Raw genomic sequence first — 24,337 nt, forward strand, 5'->3', positions numbered from 1 at the left:
ACAATCCGCTAATTGAAGGAAAGCAATTAAAAATGTTTAATCGAACGTTCGTTTATGGCGCGCGCGGTACTGATAGGGAGGGGGATGGAGATATCCAATCGCGCTGCCGTCAATTTCTATCAGCGCCGCGTGTTGTTCGACTTACGGATTATAGTCTTCTCGTTTTGCTTCTAATAGCATAAGCTTATCGATCAAACATATTGATATCGATGCACCGATGTGTATTGTTATGCCATATTGCATAGCGCTGTTGCGTGAGATTATTATCCCCCTTTTCACCCTTTTCACACACGCGCCCGGTATGTACGCATATACGTTCCATAATTCTGTGTAATTCCACGCGGCGCGGACAAATTGAAAGAGATTTTACGGAGAAATGTGTACCCATGATTTCTATTAACGAAATAAAAGCGGAAATCCAGCAAGATATCTCTGCCACATGCAGTACTATTTGACTGCTTCCAGTCGGAATAATCGAATGATTCGAATGAATTCATCGCGCCGCCGGTCCTGATTATCCAAACATTAATTACGTAAAATTTAATCAGTCCTCTTTGATCAAGATATAGTAGATTGTGTTTGTCTTTGTACGTCAAACAAAAGAATATAAATGAAAAGAACAATACGTTTCTTTCTTCACTAAGCAGAGAGAAGATCAAACTTTGCCTATAACGTGAAATCTAATTTTTTCATATAATTTTTTTTTAATTTAACACAATTAGTAGAAAATTATCAAAAAATTATTCACTGAGAAAACCTAACAAAGAAATTTTCTGTGAACTTTTTTTGTAATAAATATAAATAATAAACTGTACTTTTTTTTATATTTACTCGAGCAACTTTGAAACTTCTACAAATGAATGCTAATGAAAGAAAACATCATTGTACGTTGTGTTTATTATTTTATTATGTTTTTTGACAATGTATAGAACTCAGGTTGTAAACATTCCATTGACGCAAAAGTTTTTCTTATACGTGCTGTATAACGGCATTAATCTCTTGTCATAGTTAAACATGACGATGCATTTAATATGAAACTCTTATTTATCGTACGTTCCACATTAGGGACGTTTTTTCATATAAGCCTGCTTTTTATTTATCTCCTTACGTCAAAGTAAACGAAATTTATTATTTTACATATAACAGAAAATAAAACAAATCTTTTCGATAATTTACGAAAATATATTCTCCTTAGTTTTGCTAGATTAATCCTTCCTGCTCAAATTGATCCCCAAAAAAGTTTAAAGCTCTATACCTCTAAGTTTAATTTTTTTATTAAATTAAAAAAGATAAAAAATATTTTGATTTTTTTTAGTGAATCTTATTTTTCAAAAATATTTATTTTCATTAGTATGATTTTTCATTAGTATGATATTATTTTCATTATTAGATTTTTTCTTTAATATGTTGCAATTTAAATCTTTATAAAATTGTTGTATTTCTGTATTCAACAATTCTACAATTTAAAGTACGTTCAGTAACTTTTTTTATTTCAAAGAATGAAAATTGTGAATACGGCAACCGATCAAATGCATTGGGATTATTTCGACTTTTAGTTTAATCACGAAGGATTAGCGTGTATTATAGTCTGCATTTTTTCTATTAATTACCACTGTACGCGCCAATATTTTCTACATATGTACATTGTACATATTAATTGTTATTTTTTTTTAATCTGCTATCGTTTCGTGCGATACGCCGCATTATCAGAAAATTTTCAGTCGCGGGCGAAATTATTGCTCAAGCATTTCTCTCGAAATAAAATTTCTCTTTTTTATCTGCAGATATTTTCACTGCACCGAGTTGTGAAGCTATTAAGTTTATAACGCAGAATTAACGTTATATTTAGCGCGACGTAAGAAGCTCATAGGATATTAAAAACGAAATGAGATCTTAGAATATCATCTTCTCTCCCCTGTCTTGTCAACACGTGCATGGAGCAGTGCATTTTCCATTTCCTGCGAGTTTGCGTGCTCTCGTGCCATTTCCGCGAGTTTCATCTTTTTCTTGAAGGAAAACATCATGACTTCATAACGAGCTGGCAAGATGCCGCTCTTTACGCAGTCGGAGCACACCGGCAACGTAACTTAATTATGTGCCATATTGCGAGACTTCTGATGGAATAGCTATGCAGAGTTCTTCTCCCGGAAAATCATAAATATTTTCATTGGACCATTTCCCAGTTTACCGTGAAAGAAGCCAAAGCTGGGATCGCGATTCGTCGTCATTGAAGATGGAAAACGCCGGGGCTGATTACGATAGAGCGATTACATTGAGATAAGAGGCTTCTCTCCGTGTATTCCGCTACGTCCCATTTTATGTCCCCACTTTTTAATGACCATCTCGTGCTACGCTGCATAATGTAAACATCTTTTTTTAACATGTACGTGCATACGTCGTATATGATATTAAAATATGAATAACGCCATAAAAATTTAAACACTGGCCATTTTGAGCAGCTCAAAACGGTAATAAATACAATAAGATTTTTTAATGCGTTTTTCAATGTCCTCGGCTTTGTAATATAAAATTAAATTTGTATGCAATTATACAGTAAGCAGGTATCACAAACTGTTATGTAATACAGTTCTCGTAATAATACGTATTATTTATTAATATATAAAGTTAACATTTTTATTTATATAAACAGTGTAATAACTTATTTTCTAAATTTATCTTCCTATTGTTTGATCTCACTAAAAATAATTTATTAATCCTCTTGGTCGTCATATACAAGTATATGAATAATTATATCCAGTGCTATTAACAATATAACTCTTACGGTAAAATATGGAAAAAAGTATTTTATTAACCCATTTATAGGTACTTTCACTTTTACATCTATTTAAAGTAGTTCAAAAAATCGTAAAATGAACTTTATGAACATACTTTCAAATATAAAACAAATGTCCGTACTTTTTCAGAGAAGAAAAATAACATGCATAATTTAATTACTTTTAATGTTTCGAAAAACTTTAATGGATAGAAATTGGATGCGGAATGCTCGTACGCTCGTCGAAAGAACGCTTTTGCTGAAATGTCTGAAAATTTAGTTAGACACAGATCTGAAAATAATTTTGTTGGGTCATCAGAATAATTATGTAGGACACTCAAGTCAATTGCTAAACTAACAACACTGCTTGCAGCCTTGCTCGTCGGACATCAGTGTCCCTCATAATTATTTTGATGGTTCAGCAAAATTATTTCAAATTTGCATCTAACTAAATTTGTAGATACTTCAACAGAATCGTTTTTCTCGTGCATCATTGAGTCCTAAAGGAGTTAAAATTTTGTGGACGCGTAAAAGTGTAACTTCCCACAATATAACTCAATTTTTTATAACATGCCGTTAATTAATAAGTTAATAAAAAAAGTATTCTTCCTCATTTTGAGAAGCAGTTTATCGCACCTTTATATAACTCAGGTTAACTGAGTTTTATATAACTGAGTTACATAAAAGCGCGACGAACTGTTTCTCAGAAACGAGGACGAATCTTCTCTCGTCGTACAGTCGTTAATAACCTTTGACCTAGTGCGTAATTAACAGCGTGTTATGCCTTAACATTAAGGAGAATTTGAGCTGCGCTGCGAGAGAACGCTTGTCGTACGAACCTCAGGCAGTTGTTCGCATTGTTCGTATTGTTCGGGAAAACAATGCTGGTAGAGACGAATGGACCGCGGGCGTTGTACGACGGCCTCTGTGTAGAAACTGTCGGTACGATGTGGAATCCGGTGACCACTCTTGTTTCCCGGATTTTGGGTCCCGCTCTGAGAGTTCGAGATGGTAATCGCCTGGTTCGTACAGCTCAGTACGCCTACAAAGGAAAGTCAATGACGTGAACAAATTCGTAATGAAATTCGTCAAAGTATCAAGTGAACTCGACGCAATGACGCGGCTTTCAAAAAAAAATGATAAGATATAATAAAGGTATCTTGTAGATTCCTTATTTTGTGAATTAGGGAAACGTATTGTGAAATTATCTTTATTACTTGTCGTTGAAATGTTTGTCAGAACAAGAGATATTTTTTAAGGTTTTCCTAAATATTCTGTCCTACCAATAGAACATATTTTTTATAATATTGATTTTTGTAAAAAGAAGAAACAAATATTAATCATGGAACTACCGCGTTTGCAGAATATAATTTTAAAGTAGTGTCAAGAGATAGAGGAAAATGCTTGGAAATCTCAAAACTTCTTTAGATCTTTATACATGATAAATAAAAGTAATTTTATTTTTATTAAGTCGGTAAACATAATAATCTAGATATTTGTATGTTTATTTTAACATGCATTTTTGAAGCGTAATTAGAGCTAATTTGTTAGTATTCGTCTTTTCGAGAAAGATTAAATATTTTAAAATGATGATGCTTATATCAAAATATCTTTCTATCTCCCGTCATTTGCATTGCAAAAATGCAAAATAATTTCATGTATCATTCTACATTACGTACAACACATTTTTCACATACGACTACTGTGGAGAAAGTCGTTTTTTTTTTAATTTACATAAATATAATATAGCAATTTGCTTTTACTGCATGACTTTTTATTATGTTAAAATGATCTCGGACTGCAAATGGGACGAATATCAACGTGTAATCTAAAATATTTCAGTGAGTGCAGCATTATTCCCGACATTCCATTACCGTTTACTGCGTTAGAATCAACATAATATAACATTAGAGCCGTGTGTAATCTTTTTCATGGACGTTATCCGGGAGTACACAGGAGGGCGGATTGTACATCGTGGCATTACATCAGAATAAGCTAACAGCGCTCTGACCTAAATGAGAGACGAAAACATTAATCTACTTCGTGATAAACCGTGTTTTCGCGACTGCCGGCGCTACAACCCTGGTCGCGGAACCCTTTTAAAAGAGGTACATGAATTGAAAGGCGACGAAGCGTATTATTATAATGGAATACCTGAACATCAGATATATACCGTTTGCGACAAGAGCACTTTACCGACGCAAAAAAAGACGGTGAAGCGGAGAGGACTTAAAGAGCCATTTAATTCGAGATGTTTCAACGTGAACTGCATATCGAATGCGCCCTCAAGCGCGTCGTTGTGTGTGGTTTTTAAACGAACATCAAACGATATTTGCTGCAGAACGTAAAACGCGTGTTGATCGAGTAAAGTTTCAATGCATTAATTTTCTTTCTGCTGAGCATTACGCTTCACGAGTCTTTAAATTCATTTCCTATATAAATTGCTGTTACAAAAATCGTTAAGACTTCTTCATGTGTTAATAACTTCCTGTGATATGAGGTGGAACTTAATTTTCCATGGACATATAAAACGTAAAGAATATTATTTTCCAAAATTTTATTTCATTTTTCACTCGTTTCATGAATTTCACCATTGTACATCGATTAAATTAAAATTGTTTATTCCTCCTATCATTTCTATTCATTTTTCTCGCGCTGTCGAGTCTTTACATTAAAAAAAAAAAAAAAAAAAATCTACACATTTTGCAAATGGTTTCCGTTACGATTATAAAGAGTTCCTAATGAACTAAATTAATCGCTGAGGTAAACAGTTTTTTTTATAACATGCTATCTTTATAACATGAACTAGGATGTATACCTGTGAAACTCCTGCAACGTGCGTCACTTTTTGCATACATACAGCGTTCGAAACTCGCGATAGGTTATCATTGGCGATTTATTCGCGAAAAATAACGCGGCGCTGAAATAAACACTAAAATAAACTGAGTTTTCCTCTTTCCGCCTCGCGCGCGTTATCGCGTTTGGCAGAGTTTGGACTCTTTTCAAATATACTCCAGGCACTCCGGTCACGTGTGCGTCCTATAAAAAGATTTTTTTTTCCCACCATTTTGTTTGCGTTATGCACGCAACGTATGCACTTCTGGCACTAAAATCTCTAGCGTTCACGTACGGTTGAACGTGCCACGTATCTACTTTGCCTTACATGCGATACTCGGATACTGCTGGAACGCTGGCAGTTTCTGACGATGCAAATTGAGAGTCAATATCGCTTCATGTTTCTCTAAGCCAGAACTAAGAGCTCAATCAAAAATGTCGATAAAATGCTTATTTTTCAATCGGAGTATTTGTCTAAATAACCATTTCATTTACAAAAGCGAAAACACGGGCAGATTTGCAAACTGCCTGCGAGAATAATATTGGAAAATCCGCGGGGCTGAAAAGCATCGAGGAGAATATTGCATAAAAAAATATTTTTATCAATTTTTAACCATTCTTCGCGTAACAGCTTAATCATTTCCCTTTTCCATAACTCTCTTCTATTTTGAATATACCCGTGTGTGTGTGCGGCGTATAAAACTAAAACTTCCTGCGATGAAAATTCTCTTGGAATCGGAGGAATAAGAATGCCGCTCTCAATTTGATACATTCATCGCTGAAGCTTGTATCGCGAGAGGAGCGCGCTTAATCTTCAATAGCTTATTATTTGAAAGCCATCAATGCCTCCGCCATTAAAACTGACAGCATTCTTCCACGTTTGGCCTTTAGCATCGATCACACTATACGTTCAATGCCCGCGACGTCACTCTGTATAACTGACGTAAAATGAGGAACACGGCGAACGCGGAGGCAAAGAGGCAAATCCATCGTGGGTACTTTAATTCGAAATTGATTTCTCCTGCCATGTCCCTCTTCCTCCCCCCTCCCCCTCCGCCCATCTTTCCAGTACGACCCGCCCTTCGGCCCGAGTCGTCCTTTCTACCGTGTCTTGTCATCTCTAATCTTTCCGATCGATTTGAACTCAATCGTTCTCTCGCCCTTCCTCTCTTTCTTTCTCGCCGTAAGTTTCCTTCCTTTTGGCGTTCTTCTTTCGAGGACACCTCTCTCCGTTGACCCGATTGCTCAGGTTTTTCCTTCCACCTTACTGTTTCGCAACTGCCTTTCGTGCGACTTCGATGCATCTCCCTCGGCCCCGACGTCCGTGCCATTTCACTCTTAAGTAATTCGCCCAACCAAAACGATCTTATTCTCGTCCATTTCCTTCAATTTCATTTTCGCTCGACAAGCGGCGATATATGACGATATCGAGTCAACCATACAGAAGGTAAATGCAGCAGCGAAAAAATTCTCGAGAGATATTGTTAGATAAAATGTTACTTTTTTTTCAAATATTGTTTTTATCGTATATACCTTTATCCTTTCTGTTTAAAACTTAAATCGCGATAGTATTATATATAAAAAGAGAGAGAGAACGTATTATTAAAGAAATAGCAAAACAAAATTGTATAAATATATTTTCTACTCTCATATATAAGAGTGATTTCTTAAAAATACAATAAGCTGTTATAAAATGCTTTTAATTATTGCATTTGCTCCTCTTCGGCCCTCTTCATATCTCTGTACTTCTATCGTATTATAACCTATATTCCATTTATGCGATATAACAGAAGCGATTATAAGAAATATATGTACATATGTTCTCCCAATACATTAGAAGACCTATCATAGCAAGGATAAAAGAGAAATTATAGTAAACAAAACGAAAATGCTAAATACGACAAATGGGATCCACTTCACTTTCAATTATACGAACTTACTCATTAATGTTGCAATGGACTTAATTAAACGTATAAATTGGACACTGAATTGGACGTTTTCATTTGTTTCGATGCTGTATGCTGTGTGTCATTATCCATGGCAAATATAGTTCACAAATTAGAAACGCATAGGGGGTTTAAAGGCCTTTACTAGAATTCAACGCAAATAGCTTAAACGTTACTGTTTAGTCTCATTACGGGTAACGAATTTACTAATCGCAGAGCCAGTCCATTTGATCCCAAATTAATGTGTTGTTGCAATCTAATATTGAAACATTTGATACCGTTTGAAATGTTTAATATGAATTATACGTCAACAGTGAGTGAAATAACAACGTATTTACTAACAATAACTATAACTTTTCCAAATTGGCAAAATTGACTTTGAGGGAAAATTAAGCGATATGTAAAATAATAATAATAAAAATTATATGAAACGAGCAAAAGTATTGCAACACGTAGCATGCATTTGTTTATAATAATATTACATCAACGAGAATTGACGCCTTGGGATTCATCTCAAAGACGTGAATCGATATCGGAATAGTGCAAGTTTGGTAAGACGCGCGCGAACCCTTGAGCTGTTCGTTCTGTCAGCCTCACAAGGAAGCGTCGGAAACGATTGATCGACAGATCACAGATGCATTCTTGGTAAGCAGGGCCCGCACATCGCAGTAAAATGCCTATCAGACAAGCTTCTCCGTACAACCAGCTAATCACAAGTTGTATTGCGGAGAGATCTGCACCGTCGGCGAGAACTCTCTCTCTCTCCTGTAGCGCAGCTAAGATTCTGGTGGATCACTTTACGGGTCACTGCGGGCTAAGCTGTTCACTATGCAGGGTAGGTCACATGTAGCGCGCAACCTGTCTAGGAAGTGGAGAGCCGGAAACGTTCATTCAACTCCTGTTTCATCGACCTCTCCCTCTCCCTCTCTCTCTCTCTCTCTCTCTCTCTCTCTCTCTGTTTATCTATCCATCCATCTATCCATATATCTATCTGCCTATCTATCTCAACAAGGGAATATAGTTCACTGTTCTAATTAAACTGTTTCATCTAGGAAGGACAAAGGATTAATTCCAATGTCTCCTTCTTTAAGAGAGTAAGCTGCACTGTGTACAGTAACGTAAGAGCAATTGTGGAATATATGGATCATGAATTATTGCGTAATCATGAGAATTAACTACGAACAGACCACATATTACCGCGCAAAGTGATCAGGACTCTGAGTGAATCGTGGCTGAGCTACAGCAGGTATCTTGGATTAGCATTGAATTCGCAGTGGGCACAATAATAATTCACGAGATTGCGCGTTAACGAACAAGTAGTTGGAACACTTCTCCATATTAGGAGAAAGGTTTCCGCGTAGAGGAAGGGAAGGGCGCGATGGCGAAGAAAACATGAAAGAAACGGAAGATCGCTACGGAATAGAAGAGTAATTCGATACGGACCAACAATTACGCCCGCTCTTCGGCGTCGCCGCCGTCGCGACGCTTGTACGCCATGGTCACGCTTTAACAACCCTCGCGCCATTCACAACCCGGAATCGCTCGTGCGCCCGAGCGCGTGTACACACCCTTAATGCCGACTGGGCTTTTCATTACGCAGCGTGATTGATGACAGCCCATCGTCCCGCGATATTATTTTGAGTAGGTGTGTGCGCCAGGCCTAGGCCGCAGCAAGACCCATTATCTGTCGGTCCTTTCGCCCTCCGACCTCGACGGTCGCCACCAACCTCTCTCTTTCTCTCTCTCTCTCTCTCTCTCTCTCTCTCTCGTCATCGTCCTCGTTTCAGCGGTCCGCCATCGCGCACGCCCGCCCGCCCGCCCGCCTTTCGTACCCAAACCCTTTTGTTCGGCGTGGCTCGACGGCGCTGCTAATGGAAAGCACTTTTAACCGATGCTAATGGAAACGCGCGCCACCGAGTTATCTCGTCGATGCCGCGCGCGACGCGGGGAGAAATCACCCCGAAAAATTATCATTCCTCCCTCCAGGCGCGCGAGCCTCCGTCAGCCACGACTTTCGATCGTCGGATTTAAAACTGACACTGCATAGCTGAGGTTGACACACGCTTGAGGGTCGAAATAATCAGTCAGGGCAACGATAGGGGCGCGAGAATGTTGCTCTTGAAGTACTTCAAGCACAGGCGGGTTTTGCAGATGCGCGCGGAATCTCACGAATTCGGAAAATCTTTACCTCGTGGTACGCATGGACGATGAGGCACACGTGCATATTTGAAAAGTAAGACGTGCGTAGAAAAATTTATGTGAATTCTATAAACATAAATATATTTATATGCTTTTTTTATTTATTGAGAAGATTGCCGGAAAGTTCGTTTATTTATTCAAGCGCAGTTGCGTAAAAGAAAGCACTACACGTAATGCCAACATCTTGTTACGAACAAAAGAGAAAATGATAGTAGAAGCTGTGCGGAAGATTTTGAAAAACAGCGCGTTTTTTAAAGATATTGTGTGATTTTTGGAAAACGCTGCTGGTAAGAATATTCCGGACAGCAAAATTATATTTCGAAAGGGATTGCAATCGATGTGCAGATACGTTAATTAAAATTTTCTTTTATTTAGTAAAACATGCAGCAGTTATAAGAACAAAATCAAGATGTTTACTACCTCTCTACAGAAATTGGCATTTTTAAGGGAATTTTTTTGTTTGTCTTTAAAAATTATGAATTTTACTGGTACTCAGAAAATTTTTAGTATTTTAACTTTAAATTAAAATTCTATTTTTTTTCTGACAAAACTGTTTTTTGATTAATGTTTTTTGATAATGTGAAATGTCGACGATGTTTTGATATGTACATCATTCAATTTACGAATGAATTTTATTTAAACTGTATATGTGTACACACATATAATTTATAGTACTAACAAACATTCCTTATTGTTCTAAATTGGCGTTGTTATGTTAAATCATCTTTCCAATTCTGTATTTTCGTTTAAAGGTAGATTCATTTTATTGTGACTGTTATATGTCATATTCATTTTATATCATTTCGTTTTTAATACTGTGTCTTATTTAATATTCAAAACTCACGGTTCTTTTACAGTTGTTTAAGAAACATTAAAAGACGCGTATAATAAAATGAATGTATTTCGAAGCTCTATTAAAAAATTTTTTAATCTTACTTGGAATTTTGAATAAAATTCCTGGAAAATTCGGCAATTTTCAGAAAATTCTTTTACAAAATTTGAGTAAACACACCTTGAAAATAAATGCATAAAATTATTAAAAATATTGTACGTAAAAAAACTGTTGAAGAATCATCAATATAATGCTACCTATTATTAAAAATTAAAAATCACGATTATTTAATAACAAATAGACGCACTGAAATGATAAAAATGTAGAATAAACGGGATCGAACGCGTTCAATTCCCCTAACGATCTTGTTTCAGCGTAGAAACATGTCTTTGTCGAAGGATTGAGACCGTCGTGCTCGTTTGACGTTATTAAATGCCGTCATCAGACCGTTATTACGAAGTACATTTTCTCAACCGGATAAAATCGAGGTTCTTCGTTGAGGATGAAGAAAGTGGATTCCTAATGAGAGCGTCGTCGCGCGGTGGCGTTTACGCCACATCGATCTTTCCCGTGACGAATTTTCGTGTCGTCTCACCTCGTCTCTCCATCCTTTCCTTTTTTTTCTCTCTTCTTGCCGCTACCGCGGGGAATTTGTCTTGGTCTTATCTCGGCGTCGTGCTGTAACCATCTGCTGCGCGAGAGGGCTGGCGTCGAGCGTACTCTCCGCCATAAATTCCCATCATGCTCAAAAACAAACAGAGTAGAATTGATCCATTCTCTTTCTTTCTGAAAAAGGATGAGCTTCCACCGTGCTTTCGCTCGCATGTTACGCGCGCACAGCACATATCGTTCATAACAACTATTTGCCATTGACAGCTTCACAATTTCATTACGGCAGAACTATAGAACTTATAGTATACTATAAGTTCTATGGACAGAACACGCGCGTTTGCCGGAAACAGATATTATTAGGATAGAGAATTTGAGTGCTAAAGATAATGTCTCATACAATTGAGTGATTCGTAAAGAAATTGAATATCATGAGTCTCAAAAATCTCTTGAAATATCTTTTTAGGATGATGGAAAATATTCCATACGTTAAGACAGGGATTTTCAAAGTACGGATCGCGAAAAATTTTTCAGCTATAGTAGGAATCAAGAAATTGAAATAAACTACCCCTCACACGCATGAAAATGATTCACTTTGATATGATGTCAAAAATATTATTAATATACGGAAAGAATAATTTTGCTGAAATACAGATCTGAAAATTAATTATGTTGAACCGGTAAAAAAATTTATGTTGGACGTTTAAGCTGGTTGCTAGTCAAAACTTTTTGCAGCAGTATCATCATGCTTGAATATCTTACACAATAGTTTTGATAGTCCGATATAAAATTATTTTCTGATGTGTATCTAGCTAAATTTTCAGATACTACAAGGAAATTGTTCTTTTCGTGTAGAAATAAGCGCATTCTTCAGACTTTATTCATTTCTCACATTTTAAGAAATAGGATTTATGAAATTTTATTCAATACGAAATTAAAAAGTGGAAGTGAAGTGGAATAAATAAATAATTAGTTTACTTCCTTCTCCTACTTTTTCATAATTTCTAAAGCTAGATGGCTCGTTGATGTTTGCAATCTAAAAAAAAAAAGTAGGTTGCGATCCGCATAAGTATGGGAACCCCGTGTTAAGAGATTATTTTTGGACATAATTCCCCCAGTTTACATTTTTCGTCTCCCTGTCCTCGCATAAGCTTACGCGGATACAGCTGGATAGTTTACTTTTTTACAGACGTCGGTCGTGATTGCGTATGACAAATTAATGACTCGGCACGCCTCATGCATGAAAAGTTTCTCAACGGCGCGAAAAAAGACGCGTTTCGTCAAGCGTTGTCGTGCTCCGGAATGAAAATCACGTTTGCCGTCCGTCAGTCGGGCGGCCGGACAACGTGCCCGGCATTTCTCTAGAATTTTTCGTCTAGCGGTAATTATGCCTAAAGATTCGTTTAGTGGAAGCACCGGGCTTCGAGTGTCCTTTCCAGCCCGCGGTCGGAATAGCAAGCGCTCGACCGGCGACGACGACGACGACGACGACGACGACGATGATGGTTCTACAGCGGAAAATGCAGAGCCAGAGGCCCAGATTCCTGACGAGCGCAAACTCGAAAGGCTTCTCCGACGGCGCGCATCGTAGAGAAATCCTTATCAAAGTGGATCTATATACCGTCGTAATACGGTAACCGAGCGTATGATTTATAGCGAACTGAAGAGCCCGCATTCATTTCCGGGAACGGTATCTAAGCCCTCCGCAATCCGCCTACGACGCGATTGGATATCCTCGCACGACTCGTGTGCCCGATTGCGACCGTCCATTTGCTTAATTCGCCGCGTAAACTTTAGCCGGGAAAAGAGTTAGCCGCGTTCCCGTGAAAATCGAATAAGGATCCTGGGAGCATAGTGAAAAGGGGAACGTCCTGTCTGTCCCCGACACAGCGAAATATAGAGAGGGTAGGAAGCGAGGAGGGTGCAGTTTCGAAACACCATTTTTTTTCAGCGGTAGTTTTAAAATACAAATTTTTTTTATTCTTTTTTTTGGGTCAGTCTCCCGCGAAGAAACACCATTTTTTTCGGACAAAAGCTGTACTATCTACAGAGTATCTACATTTCTCTCACTCACAGTACCTACAGTTTACGCATGAAAAATGGTAGTTCTCGCTCGAAGCCCGACCCGTGCAAAACTGTTACGCAGAACTGCCTCGTATTCAAAACTTTTCTCCTCTCCGCTTGTTGTCTTGTTTGCAAAATAACGTTGGATGCGGTTAGGTCAAGATTTGATTTAGTCAATTTGTTCGTGAAATTGGGTTATGTGCATTATGTTAGAACGTTTGTGGTGGGGTTTTCTTGCCTCGGTTACATCGAAACGTAAATCAAGCTCTTCGTCCAAGTATAATTGTTCTTAGAACTTAAAATTTGCTTTTCTGTTTTTGATACATATAGTACTATTACTATGTAAAATAGAGGTAAACTAAGAGACATATTTATGTGCACTAGGAGAAAGAAAAATAATGCTTAAACATTTTTTTTATTTGTGGGATATAAATTCTAGCAAATAAATTAATTGCACTAAGAGAAAAAAAATATTAAATTTTAATAAATATTTGCAAGGAAATATTTATTAAATGCAAATAAATATTTATTTAGTTTTAATACAAGAATCACTAATTTAATTATATTTTTATTCAGTAAGTATTTATGTATCGTAAGTAAATATTTTATTGCAAATATTCTAATATTTATTGAAATTTTTAATAATTTTATTCTCAGTTTAGAATAATTAAATATATTTTACAAAAATGTATATTTTATCATGTGTCATCATAAATTTTTTTATACATTACTGGATACTTATTTTTTTGATGTTTATTATATAAAAATTTGATCGCAATGACAAAATGTACATTTCTGTGAAAAATATTTCATTTTTGTTGCTATATTTGCTTGGTAATATTTTGATTTTTTTCTTATTGTCAATGTTCCCCTAATTTAATTAATTCAATTAACTGCTAAACATATAATTTGTTTCATAGTGTGTGTGTGCATCAGTGGTTTTTTTTCTTGCAATGTCAAAATTATTGCAGTGTCTCATTTCTAATTTGGTATTTATTTAACTCAGAGTGAAGGATCATTAGCAATTGCAGTTTTACAGAAAACCATTAATAAGTCAACCGGATACGCCGCCGATATACCTCGTCTCTAGGTATATATACGTATTAAGCGATCTTACGGGGGTTCAGCGGTTCGATGGGTTCCGGTTCCCACGATTTTCGTACGGGGCTGCCGGCTCCTCGTGTGATGAAACGTTTTCCAATTACCTTCGGCGCAACTGGAATCGGAAGGAACTCACGAACGAAGTCAGCTCCACGAATACCGCTATATATTTACCGGAACGAACAAGCGCGCGCGCGCGCGCGCGGGGTTGGATAGAAATTACGGTCGTGTTTGTGTAAAAATTGTGTTGTGCCAGTGCGGCGTACCTTGAATTTGTCCCGGTGAGTTACCTCCACGTTAGAATCGACGACCCGCCCTATGAAAAGTTTCCTTTCGACCCGCAAACTTCCAACCCCGCCCCGGTGATTTATTCATGCCTTTTGTACTCGCTTTATACGACGGCGTTTGTTTCTGTTGCTTAGCGTAGCGTGCCATGTCGGATTTGTGACGCGAAGTTTATGCGAAGTACACGTAATCCCCTCAGATGATATACGACTCGAAAAAAACAACAATTAATTTTGGAACTTTTCAGAACAGTCACATTAATTGTGAAGAAGCTCCTTGCATTTGAAAGAAAAGAGAAAAAAAAAGAAATAAATGTGGAATTGATCCGTATAAATTGAAAGGTGTTTCAATCTCGGCATGCGGATTTTTTTTCCCCTCAGTATTTTATCTCGGCGAGACTCGGTTCTCTGTCGAGTCGTAATTATCTCTTAAATTTTCTCCATCATATCCTATCCATCTTCCGAATCTTCGGGCATTTTTCAGAATTTCACTGCGGTGGGGCGCTTTCATTTTCATTCTTTATTTTTCCATCGATTCGAGTGAAATCGACTGTTCCGTGATCGTTTCGCAACTCTGTTTAAGAAAATGAGTAATAAAATGACTCGTTCCTTCAATTTATTGTTCTTACAATTCTGATAGTTGGAAGAAAAGAAGAACCGTCGGGCTCGTCGTGAAATGGAAATGACTCTCGAAGAATAATAATACTGATCGTCAGGTTCGAACTTATAGTCGGAGATTTGTACAAGTACGGTTCGTTGTTCGCGAAATTCTTTCTCCGAATCGTTCGTCGTCGTGTATTGCTCGTCGGGCCGTTCGTAAAGACGAAGACACTTTCCTCTTTCTCTCTCGACGTATACACGATTGTATTACGTACGTCGGATGTATCAATAACGACAACGGAGCTCACGCTGGGTTCGGCAATGTCGATTTTTCAAGGCGCCGACGCGAACAGAAGTCGGAGCTCTTAACGCGATCGCACGGAGATCGTAATATCCAGCTTCCGGAGAACTCTTGAAAAATAGAAAGAGAGTGTCGGAGTGCTTATTGGAAAGTACGACGCTCTTAACCGCGCCGAACCCGACGGCTTTTCGAGCAGGATCAAGGGGAGGGCGTGCCGTCTCATTGAATTCGCGACGTCTCGCCGTTCTTCAGTCCATCCTCCCCTTCTGTCTCCGTTTCTCTTTTTCTCTTTATTTCTTTTTGCCCTGCCACTTTGACTGATGTAACATCAAGACCAGAGCTACGCCGATGAAAAATTTGTATTGTTCTATCTGTGAGTGGAAATTAAGTAGAATGTGAAATATAGCTAGAAACGAAAGACATTGCAGAAGGCATGCGTAATGATGCAGGAGAGAAGATCATAAAGAGCAGGTCGCTTCATAGCGTATCGACATGAGGACGGATGCGCGTTTCAATTCAGTGATTAGCTCGGCCAGATTACGATCCGCAAGCGCTTCATTTCTCTGATATATCTTGCCACATTAGAAGCAAATGAGACCGCAATGCTTCGTCGATCGTAAACCACTGCATCTCTATGTGAATTCACTGTAGCCAAGAAATTCATGCCCCTCCTAATGCTTCTCGTATTACAGAGTTGCATTACGCAGAACTATGAGTTACATAATTAAGGATGTACAGGATATTTTTTAAAACATTAAGAAAATTATGAGAGAATTACGGATTTGTTTTATATCGCATTTGAAAGTAGTAGAAAAAATTTGATGGCAATTTTCTATTTGGATAAAAATTATTTTAATAAGAAAAAGACATGTGTTCTTATGAAAATATAATTAATAATGAAATAATAATATATGAAATGAGAAATAATGAAAACATTGAAATTTTTTTATTTAAACACTTTAAATATTTAAGATTTTTGTAAAATTTTATTGCGATGCAGAGATCAGTTTTGTAGAACGTAAACAAAATTTATTTGTTTATTACGAAATAACCAAACAATTACAATAAAACTTTATATACTATAAATCATCCTGAATATTTAAAGTACTTACACAAAAAAATTTAGGTTTTTATAAATGTTATAAAATATAATTTAACTTTTAATAACAAACAGAGTAAATAAACTATAAAAATATAATCTTATTCATACAACTTTCATATGTACGTAGTTTATTTGAAATGTTTATTTGAATATTGAAACACATTTCCAAATTTTATTTCCATTTGCAACAGGAACTGTATGTCCGATACATCTTTAAATATTAATAGAAAAATGACTTTTTTGCGAATTCTTGATAATTTTTTATAGTCGGATGTGAAAGAAGGAGGAACACGTTTTCTCTCTTTCTCGTTTAAATAATGTATACCTTGTCGCGTGTAAGTTCTGAAAAATTATTAGTTCCAAAGTTCGATAAATCACCAATCATTGTCCCAGTTCTGCATTCGAGGAGAAATGTATTCGTGGTAATCGATGAATATTAAGCTAAGAATCTTTTATGCGAGTTCTAACATACAGATCTGTCATTTAACATACCTGCGATATTACCATTGCGCAATTACTATTTTATATCATATTATTTATGAATTAGCTTATCAATAAAACGATAAAAAATTAACAAAGCTCCAAAATTATTTAGAAAATTAAATTAATTATTAAATACTTTAGACACATCGTTAAAAAGTTAATTAAATCCTTTGGTTTATTCTAGTAAGAAAAATATGTTCTTTACAACAAGTCGATATTTTTTTTTTAGATCCACTGTCGTACGTTTGGAGCATACAGTTTCATTATTTTAAATTTCTCGGCTTTTGATATTCTGTTTTTTCTCTTTAAATTGAATTTTTTGTTTTAAAGTGGAGTAACAAATCCCGCTTTAACGGAAAGAGTTATGAGAGCTCAATGAGAGAACGTAGACAATCGGAAGGAGTCCGTTCATGAGGTATATGGAATCGATCTTGTCCAAGTACATCCCGTAAGAAATGAGCGAAGTAGCAGAGGGACAAGGGCGAGAAAAGTGCGGTGAGTTCCAACAGGTAGCTGCGGATGCGACTGTGGTTTAAAAGCAATTTTCTTGTCACACCCCGTCACATTCTTCTTCGATAGTTTGGAAACGATCGACTTCCTCTTGATTGCATACATATTGGGAGCTTTATCGGTCGATATTAACGGCCATGGTTCGCCTCACGCTGGAAAATTATGGCTTGGCATTGCGAGTTATTTATAGGGCCTCTCTACTAAATGCCGTCGATACTATTTCACCATGTATATCGAACGTCCAAACAAATATATCATTCCTTTAAAAAGTTTTAACACACGTTTTTTTTTTTTTATTTTTTTTAATGTTTCGAGCGTAATTCGAGCTGGAGAAGTTTGATTTATCGCATTGTTTGATGCACTTATATAGAATATCAATTTTTTGGGCTTCGTGGCTTGCTTCTCACGTCCGTCAGAACTCGTAGTTCTTCTGAATGCAATATCCGTAAAAGCAGAGTAATGAAATTTGAAGCGTGAAATGCAGATAACGATCGCAAGTGTATAAATGAATAACATTAAAGTTTGCGCCGGTCCTCGAATTTTCGGTACGACGAAACGAGGCTGAACGAGCGGCCACGTACGAAGTTAATGGTTGCATAATTTATGCAGATCGTCGCGCTCTGCAAAAGCTTGTACTTCCAAAACGGCCACCGGAATCGTACACGATTTTGAATGTCGTTGAATGCGCGTTAATCGCGATGGACCATACATTAGTGAAACGTCAACGCAGGATTGGCTCTCATGACAATAGGCGCATGAATAATTTATTGCGCAATTGTCTTCGTTTCCAACTTTGTTCCCACGAGTACGAGTCCATATATTTATTGCATCCCTGTCTACCTCGCCAGGTAGTTGTATCGATCCCAGTGTCTGTCTCGCAGAACGTCGATAAAAATTTTAAAGCTCTACAGGATAAAAGATTACCATTTATATATCACACATATATTTTTATGTAACTCTCGACTACTTTCTTTTGCTTATCTTTAAAGTGTTGATCAAAGGAGAAATGTTATTCTTTTAGCTAGCAAACTCTGTGAAGAATATTATAAAGCTTACGAAGTTTTGCCTTCGAGATATACGAATAATCAAGATATTTAATAATTAATAACGAAGTTCTGGCAAACAGTGGTTTATTCCTTAAGTGCTTAAACTTTCCATTATTATGCCATAAATTATTCTCGCAATATAAAATGTACTTTTTTCTACAAACAATTTTGGAAATCTATTTTGTTGATTTAACGTAGAAGCAGGTCATTTCTTTGTGATTACATATTTAAAGAATGTTAAAAAGCGCGTGTGATAAAATAAATTTATTTCAAAGCGAACATTCAAAAATTCTCTTACATGAAATTTTGATAAAAATTTCTGGAAAATCCTGGAATTTTTAGGAAATAGATTTACAAATTTTGAGTGGACATTCTGTAATTATTCTTTAAAATATTAAACATCTTGAGCGCTGCTATAACTTTTCTCATACATGTTACAGGTTTACAGAATCAGAGGTGAAGGAGGAGGAGGCCTGGGAGAGGTATCTGGCCCCGGCGGAGCAACTTTGGGGTAAATATTTCTTATTTATATAAAATTAATAACCTTTTTCTTTATTTATTCAATTTTGTCTGAATAAATATTAAAACATACTAAAGGAAAAAAAATTAGACACAATTGTATAGGAATTGAATTTTGTCAAGGCATTGTTTGGATGTGATTAAATTATTGAATATCTAATTGAAAGTTAAATTTTGAAAATTTGATATGCCTGTCAAAATTAACTTTTGAAATATTGATCATTTGGAGTACAATTTTAATTTATATCTCATGTTTGTGTGTTACAGTATCATCGCAGCTTCGTGGCTGAGTAACTCCGCTCGTTGCGCATCGGTCGGTGAGTCAGGAATTAGTTTTCTTATTATATTTTATGCTTTATGTCCTGCGCAGGATAAAAAAAAGGGCATTGAAAGAAAGATTTTGGTAATAGCTACCAAATGTTGGGTGAAATCAATTACATTTAAATAATTATATATTTGATTAATATATGATAAAAGATAATTTTATTTTTCTAAATTTTTTTGTAAACATTATTAAATTGCATATTATTTGCTAAATGTTTAGAAAAGTAAAATTATTTTTGGTAATATTAATAAAATGTTTAATTGGTATTATTTCACTCAACATTTGGTAGTTATTACAAACTCTTTACTTCAGCAGACCCGAATAATTTTGTGAAGGGGAAACCGAGTACCCAATCGCGTGCGATCGGTCCGGGAGTGCCGTGTAAAGCATCATCGCGCGATCGGAATTTTCGCGAGTGAGTGAGTGTAACGAATCTTGATGATCTGACAAAGGAAGAAGAAGAGGCCTGCGAGGGAGGCAACTTTGTGATAGCTGGGTAAGTAATATTTTCAACATGCAGGGTGTATCTAAATGTCTATCTAACCAATCTCAATGGTGTGTTACAGATATTCCTCGGCGTATAAATCAACGAGAGGAAGCCAAAGTCTTTCGTCGCCGAATTATTGTGAAATAAACGAACCGCAGCCGGTTCGTCGCGTCGCGCGTTTTTTTCCGGGAGTTCCGTTAAAGTTACTGAACTAATGGACTTTTTACAACTCCCATTCGATAGAATCCTAATTCGAGGGCCGGGAATCGCACCCCACGCTGACTCGAGGTGTTGAATCCACGGGAATTCCTCCGAATTGTGATGTCTTATCATGGGTTTTATAAGTTCGAAGTGTCGCAGTGTTGCGCGAAAGACTTAGATAATTAGTCCACGGGCACAATTTTAGTGGATTTAACGCGAGTATTTATCGCGAGTGCAACAAGATGAGAAAACTCAAAACCTGGAGCTGAGAGGAGGAGGAGGCCTGGGAGAGGCATCAGGCTCCAGCGGAGCAACCTTGGGGTAAATACAATTCTTTATTTATATAAATTTAATAATTTTTTTCTCTTTTATTGCAATAAATTAAAAAAAAAGATATTTGAAGAAAGTAAATTTATATAAAATTTTATACACACATAGAGAAAAGTTGCGTTTAAATTGATGAAATCGTTTCTTCATCTTGATTTTTTTAAGTTGAGTAAAAATACATTGGAGGAAAATAAAAATTGAATTTCAAAAAATGACGTTATCAAATTTTTTTAAAGTAAATATATTATTTGTTTAAATTATTTGTTTAATTTAAATAACTAATTGTTTAATTCAAAGAATGTAATGATAGAAATGTAAAAAATAATTTATTTTTGGTTTTAAAAATATATTTATTTTATTAAAAAAAAATTTGTTTTTAATTTTTAAATGTTATGTTTGTGTGTTACAGTAATCATCGCAGCTTCGTGGCCGATTTACTCCGCTCGTTGCGCATCGGGTCGGTGAGTCATAAATTAATTTTTTTATTATATTTTAATGTTTTACAAATATCCTGCGCAGGACACTCTGTTAAAACAAAATATCGAATTTAATTTGCTGTCTCTAATTTAATCTTTTCTTCCTTATGTTTCTGTTATTCACGTAGTATACTTTATCCTTAAGACGTATAGGTGTCCTTTGAACGTTCCATGGACGTTTTTAGGACATCTGTGTTGCGTGAACAGATGGCAAAAGATGAATAATTCCATCATTAAAATAATACAGATATTGCTTAACAAGTTAACCAGACTTCGATTTTCGCTTTTCTGAAATATCTCGTATACGTATTACCTCGTTCTCGTTTTTAAAACGATTGATTTCATCACTTCCGATACATTTCACGCGCGCGTCCATAGATGAAAAAGACGTCGTTTGCATCCCTGAGACTTTTGGCAGTTCTGCGCGGAATTGCACTAGGCGCTTCCGAAAATCTTTAAAAGCCGTAGTTGCCAAGTTTTAAAATATAACGCCAGGCTTTGGGACGCGTTGTCCCCCCTTTCGTAAGGGACATCACCGCAGCTTCCAGCACCATTTACCCGTTGGTAAGTTTCCAAACTTGAAAGTTTCGCGAATCGCCCATGTATGTACTGTGGAATACGTATTCGAATGCCTCGCGGAGTTTCGCATGCATCCGCTACGTGTATGCATCACCAAACTCTCTTCGTCCTCTACCCTCTCACCAGTCTTCCTCTTCCGCCTGACTCGGTGACGCGTCCCGCGTCGCGTTCGCCAACTCGCGTGATCGCGTTTTCTCGTTGAGAAAGAGCTCCCTACCTACGTCATTACGAAAAAGAGCAAGCCGAGTTTCTAATCCGCTAAAATCCGTTCTCCTCCTCCAACTTCACTACGTTTCGCAACTTCACTACGTCAGGAGGTATGACGAGGTGGGACGGGTGGATGGGATGAGTCCTCCCTTTTTCGTCTTCGGATAAAGGTAAATAATCCGGCTTCGCGAAATAATCGGGCGTAGTTTGAATAACGGAGACGTGCTTGCGGAAAAAATTCTAAATTCCGCACAAAGCGTATTCTTCCTTTTTACCATTTTTGTACATACTTCTCAATCTGTCGTAGGGAAATGGATTTTCTAAAAAAAGAAGTTGCAAAAATATCTTATCTCGAAAACTTATGAATTTAAGAAATAAATTTTTTATCTGATTTTATTAATTTGTTAAATATTATTTGTAACAGCAGAAATTGTAAGTAATATAATACGATGTAGTTTCGATTTTAAGAGAATTTATCAAGAATTTTATTTGATCCTCGTATTAGTTAAGCCTGGATTTGATGAAGGTGGGAATCCGTGAAACATAATAATATATAATAGAAATAAATTAATAAGAATTTTACTTCTGATAGGACCAGAAATCGTCTGCAATCTATTTCATCCACTGTGTCGTAGTAGTAGAAAGATGCAACAATAACGAAAGCTCAAACTTGCTGCTTGAGCTTTCAGTGCACCTGTTCAGTCGTAAAAAATTGACGGGCGACTAAATCGTGATGGAGAGTCGTGAAATCCCGTGGTACCGTACTCTGGGGTATCTATGGTCGACGCTTATATCTTGTTTGCGAAGTTTTCGCGCTCGTTCCCCGTCCGTAAAGAATGTCGCGGTATTTGCTTCGGAAGTAGACCGCGAGGCAATAACATTCGCGATCGCGCGGCGCGACAAAAATTTGCATTTGCCTGTTATGCGAAGCGAAGTGGGTCGGGCAACATTGGATATATATACATAAGGAAAAGCGTCGCTTTTTACCATTATGACGTCGGCTTTCGAGATCATTGAACCGGCGTCAACAGTACATCCTCCTGCAGCAGAATAAAATGGTTCTGCTACAGTTATTATTCAAAATGCTTTTCTGATCGGTAAATATTTTCGAGCAAACTCACTTATTTCAAGAATAAATTAATTTTAAAAAAAGACTCCCTACATATTATAAAATCATTATGATCGGAAAAGAAGGGCTACATGTTCCATGGAAGACCCATGAAATAAATATGTTACAAACAAATCCGTTATTATGCACTTTTATATTTAAATGAATATATCATAAATAAATCTGTTGTTATACACTTTTATATTTAAATGTTTAATGTGCGCCCTGAAGATGGCTCAAACACAAAAATAAAAAAAGACCATATGTTCGCAATATTTTCGTTCTATGAATTAAATTACGAAGCTTTATGAAACAGGTTTTGTTTATCTTCTACCACGCGAATATTCTCTTTGTTTCAATCATACTGATTTTACTTATTTTTATTTTAGATTTTGAATAAAATAGAAATTTAAATGGAAATAAGAGAAAGAGCAGAGAAATGAAAGTGTTTAAACAAAATGTTGCGTTTTTTTCCTGTAACATAATAACAGTCTGAAAGTTCCTTTTTAGCAGCAAAAGAGTTACATCAGTATCCGTTTCAGATATATCAAATCACACGGGGACAAAACGCGAGATCGATTTGAAAACGAGATTCGCATTTACGTCGGCAGGAAATGACAGTTCAAATCGCAATCCGATTTTAGAGCAGTGGATTTGCATGAGCTGTAGTTGTTTTGGTATACGTGAAAACCGCGCGGCGAGATAGAAGAACTGCGCAAATTAGGTTCGCGGTCGCCGACCTAAAGCGCGAGATTTATTTCGCTTCCATTAGTTTATTATCAGTTTACCCGAGCTAGTAAATCGGATTTAACGCTCATTACGGAGGCGGTTCGAGAAGTGTGCGTAGCTATCGGATAAGATCGCTGGGATTCGATCCGCGAACGAGGGGACTATCTCGCAGAGAACTCTGCTGCCGAGATCTCTGAGCCAAGTTACCGCCTGGGAACTTCCGTTATACAGAGATAGCCGAGCCGGATTTAATCCCGATATTCAATTCGGGCAATCTGCATGAATCGGGTTACTAGAACTAGCTTTGAGCTGGCAGCTGCCGACTTGCCGATCCAAGTCTTTCTTAATGTAACAGGAAACACGCGCGAGAACCTATGTAAAAAGATAAACTTAGCATAACAACATTTCGATCGCGATAACGCGTAGCACGACCAGTATGCGTGAGCAATAAAATTGTGCACAATGCCTCATTAACTTTATTGAATTCGATTCATATTAAATTCAAATAAGTTAATATGTGATAGTTTATTTGTGTAAAATGTAGAGTGATATCGGTTGTCTAAATTGAATCTCATCGATATTTAACATTTTTATTTAATAAGCAATATTTTAGTGACAAAAATATGAAATAAATGAGAAGTAATATAAAAACAAAAATTTAGCAGGTATATAGTTTTGTGCGTGTTGACAATAC

General features: G+C 36.6%; 1 long non-coding RNA gene across 1 annotated transcript in view; it reads left to right on the plus strand.

Moving 5' to 3' along the window:
• LOC113004111 overlaps positions 1–19,631 on the plus strand; it is a 147,078-nt gene extending 127,447 nt beyond the window's left edge. Inside the window, exons 4-5 of the long non-coding RNA XR_003268863.2 lie at positions 19,126–19,196; positions 19,472–19,631. This is a non-coding gene — a long non-coding RNA (uncharacterized LOC113004111). The remainder of the gene's footprint in view (positions 1–19,125; positions 19,197–19,471) is intronic.
• Positions 19,632–24,337: the final 4,706 nt, after the last annotated feature.

The sequence above is a fragment of the Solenopsis invicta genome, chromosome 4, assembly GCF_016802725.1.
Source record: "Solenopsis invicta isolate M01_SB chromosome 4, UNIL_Sinv_3.0, whole genome shotgun sequence".
Taxonomy (NCBI): Eukaryota; Metazoa; Arthropoda; class Insecta; order Hymenoptera; family Formicidae; genus Solenopsis; species Solenopsis invicta.